A 4,801-nucleotide genomic window follows, 5' to 3' on the forward strand; every position below is an offset into this window, starting at 1 on the left:
CGATGACATCGATATTAATATGTTAAAATTCATGATATATGGTCTTAGTCCTCGGTTTACGCCATCTAAGCAACTATGTGTGCTTGCGCCAAGTGTCCACTCATGTATCTTTGCGACTATGTTCTCACATGTATGATATAGGGTCTTAGTCCTCGGTTTATGCCATCTAGGCTACTGTGTGCACTTGTGTCAGGTGTCCACTTGCGTATCATTGCAACTATGTTTCCATATGTATGATATAGGGTCTTAGTCATCGGTTTACGCAATCTAAGCCACCGTGTGCACTTGCACCAGGTGTCCACTCACATATTCTTGCGACTACGTTCCCACATATATAATATGTATACTATATATGTTCTTTCCTGTAATTTATTTAGTCGGGCATGTTGTTCTGCATCTAGGCCACGTGCTTATGCAATTTATTTAACTTGGCATGATGTTCCGTGCGTAGGTCATGCATTTATGAATTTATTTAGGCATGTGCACATTTCTCGTACACTGCTATGTTTATTTTATGATTACATGTGCATCTATTTGGGCGTGTAAGCATTTCCATGCATTGTCATGCTTTTACGTAATACTTGCATGTTATATATGTAGAAATAGTATATATTACTAAATGCATTTATTTGGCACATATGCGTTTAGCGTACCTACTTTGCTTATAAATATAATTGTGCAATAGTAGCGTATATGTATAAGATATACATATGGTGACTAATTCTTATTGTTCAAGCATTTCAAATACCCTATTCCATGCAAAATGATGTTTGCTGAAGAAACTCCTAATTGAAGGGTTAAAGGTTTGTATAAAATAATAAAGTGTTTCATATTTTTCACGTAATCACTAAGTCACCAGCTCAAAGTCTAATTAAGGCCAAGGTTTTCGATAAACCACAGAAGATGTAATGTAAGCACAATGGTGCACATCTCTCTAACAAAAAGATTCTAGTTTCGTTAAAGTGTTATGATGCTGAATTTTGTCTCAATTGCCAAAGTGTCCGCACGAGCTAAGGATGCTCGAGTAAAGATGACATAGCAATGTTGTTATACAAATGTATGTTGTTTGGGACCCTACCCTAGAAGGCTCGGTCTAATCTGCCTCAAATAAGCATGATACTCGTAAGTGCCACAATACCAGAATGGTTGATACGCCTCGAACAAGCGAAGTACTTGTAAGCGCCATTGTGCCAGAGTAGGCACCGCCTAAATTAGGCGAATTACTCATAATCGCTGATGTGGTTGCACTTCTTCAGGCTGGTGCTCGTAAAAGCTAATAACGCTTGAGCAATCAATCAAAGATGATCACATCATATACATGCTTTTGTGATCCACCATTTTAATAATGGTACTCGTAAGTGTCATTGTGTCAGAGTTGGTTATCCACCCGAATGGGTAAAGCACTCGTAAAGGCCAAAGGTGTTGAGAGCAATGTCTGCATGCATATAAACAAATATAATGATGGTACATGCCCACATGAGATACAACTCATGCTTTAGAACTGATTGAGTCAGGTTGAGTTCATATTTCCCTTCATGTTTGATATACTGGTTGCCTACAAGGCAGTCGAGGTTCCTATAATCAAGATTATATCGCCGAATTCCTTTAAGACTTATGCTCATCATGGAGACGATGGTAATACCACTCAAGTGACATATTATTATGAACCAAAGTGTTCAACTGTCTCTTGTCACTCGAAGGTTAGGAGGATGGGCTATTTATTTATCCTAGTAGATAGACATCAATTACTACAATAGCCGAATGCATCCGAAATGGCCTAGCATGGGTTCTCCTGACAAAATTTGTTGCCCTGCTACGAGCAGAATCATTCATTTATCTGACAAGAAAGTACATAGCATAAAAGACACTCAGATGTTTCGTCTAATGCCAAAGTTAATTTTTCTCGCGTACCAGGGGTGATCTAGTTAAATATCGAAACAATGCATTAGTTGTAGGTTCACTAACAAATGAATAGATGTACATTAGTGTCAATAATGCATTGCCTTATGTAAGGCATTTATCTCGATACATTATTAGACCGAATGGGTTAAAGACCCAAGTTGTGTTCGCATGGTTAAGATGAGCTCGAGAAGCTCATGCTTCGGTACAAGGGTACCTGCGAACGATATTACGCTAAACCGTGAAAACTTGTTCTATAATCTGAAAAAGATGTTTTCAATTGGAGCCCTTGAATGGCCAATTGTATTTTAGCATACTATACTTATTGGAACTAGAATGCTTTCCTATGGTACTAACCTCATTTTTTGGAAATTCAAGTAGTTGACCTGCTGCTGAGCAGAGCGGTGTCAAGATACAGGGTTTCACCAAACTGTAACTTAAGTAGACTATGTTTTTCTGGTACTACTTTACCAAGTAATACAATTTTGTAATAAAGACTTCTAAATAAAATGTTTTAATTTGTTCAAGATTTAAGTATGTTGTTGAATAAATAATTGTGACCAACTCGGCGTTTTCTAGATCGACGAACAACTGTCATCTTTCCGCTGCATTAAAAAAAAATAAGTATGATATTTTGACTTGTATTGGTTCTGCAAATCCGAAGCATTACAAATACTTTTAAAACTTTAAAACCAAATAATAAGCTTACCCTTTTTTTTGAAACATCTATTCTTTACCTAACCTCTCTCAAAGACCACTCTTTTCTTAATCTCTCTTTCATTCAATGGCATACTCACGAAAGATCATTAAAACACAATCTGGCGTGATACCTTCTACCATCCGACTCTATACCTTCTATCGTCCAATGTAAAAGAGAATCAAGGGTGAAAACCTTTTGTCATCCTTGCATATACCCATCAAAAATCTGCATTTAGTGTACCAGAAATCAGACATTTACCGATTTCAAATCTAATACCGTGTTGAAAACAGGTAACTAGATCTCATCCATTAAAAATAAGAATATAACATGAATACCGCTGAAAATCCGATCTCTCATTACGGCATGTACCCACTGAAGATTGGCATACAATGAGTGCAGGTCGAAAATCAAACCTTTCTATACAAAATTTGGATCAATGTCAGAAATCAAACATTTCCATTGAAAATATGGATCGATGCCAGAAATATATTGCACAATGGAAATCGGTATCTTATGTGAGTACTGAGTAGTGCTGGAAACCACTGAAAATCTGCACCAAATGTGAATGCCAGTGCCAAAATCAGACCTTCCACAGAGAGAGAGAGAGACAAAAAAATTTGTTCAATAGGTAACTGCTATGATAATGGAAAATATGATTTCAGACAAGCATTCACACCAGATTCTGGCTTCGCATGGGTACTCCGGTAGGATGCTGGTAAAAAAGGACAATGGGTGAAAAAGGACGTGAAACTAACAGAGACTTGTGGTTTTTAAGGAAGGAATACCAGTAACTGGCTGTTAAAAATTAAATACTATATTTTACAAAAAGACAAAAAAAAAACAACTCATGTACTATGGGCACGCCATTCTCAAGGGAATATTTTGTCTGGAAGCTTTTTGTGCATGATATTAATACGCACGAATGTAGTGCATTGTAACAATTTCCACATATATATATATATATATATATATATATATATATATATATATATATATATATATAAAATTTTGGTATAGAAAAGCTAAAATAAGCTCAATTTTCTCTCTCTAGAAAAGCCAAAGGGTGGCCAAAATTAGGGCAACAAGTAATATATATATTCTTTAAATTCACCACAAAGTGCACAATAAACTTAGTGAAAATACCTATACATTCAAGTCGTTAAAGGGAATACAGCTATGCTGCCATGCAACTAATGGTGGTACTTGCGGCTCCTTTAAACATGCACATGCTACCCATAGAGGTATACCTCAACCACAAGCATGTCCCATTAGACTCTCACAAGGGCAGCAGTGGGTACTAGCAAGGGTTGGCATGAACAACCCTCATAGGGTACATGAAGGAGTTGGCATACACGAAGGAGAAGATCTGGCCCGACTGGATGGGCTCTCCATCGTTCACCAGGCAGTCATCCACAGCGATCCTCCTGAAGACCCGCGGGTTGACAAGCTTGGTCGAGGCAAAGGCACCACAAGAAACGTGCACGTCGGAGATGCCGCACGAGGACTCGCAGGTGTTGAATATCTCCACCAGAAATGTAGGGATCCCGTTCGGTAAAGGGTCCCCTGCGGCTTGCGCTAGGCCGATATCAGAAGTTTTGCACTCCATGTAGTAGTCATGCGAGTTTTCTGTTGGAAAAATTAGGAGATTTAACAGAAAAGAGAATCCATGTTGTAAAAAAAAAGTGTAGAGAAGATTTTAAATTACTAGATTTTGTGTTTAGGATTCAAGAAATGAGATAATGTTATTTATATAAAGCTTGAAAAGTTCAAACTAGCTATCCTAACTGTGGTTGTCTCCAAAATTCTCATACTGTACACGAAATTTGTGACTTCGATAAATACAGAGAAAGATATTTCACTCTTGGAAAGCGCATTCTTGGTTTTGAGTAAAACCAGTAGGAATTGAAGCGCAAGGGCTCCACTCCCCTCATCTGATAGGGGTAACTTGTTAAGGTCTCCGTGTTAAAGGACGTCACAACTTCAAAACCCAGAATGTCGAAACTGGGTTCACCCCTCAGTGGAAAGGGGCGACCTGAGGGGTTTTACCAACCAAAGAGCAGATAATGTGCAGTCAGTGGGGTTCCCATGCATGGATTATAAAAAAAAATAGTAGTAATTCTTAATGCAGAGTTGACTAAGCTGATTCTGATATAAGAAAAATAAAAACAGCAGGGCCCTCTATGAGGAGACTTTGGTGGATCT

This window comes from Nuphar pumila, chromosome 2 (assembly GCF_984573655.1).
Source record: "Nuphar pumila chromosome 2, dmNupPumi1.hap1.1, whole genome shotgun sequence".
Lineage (NCBI taxonomy): Eukaryota > Viridiplantae > Streptophyta > Magnoliopsida > Nymphaeales > Nymphaeaceae > Nuphar > Nuphar pumila.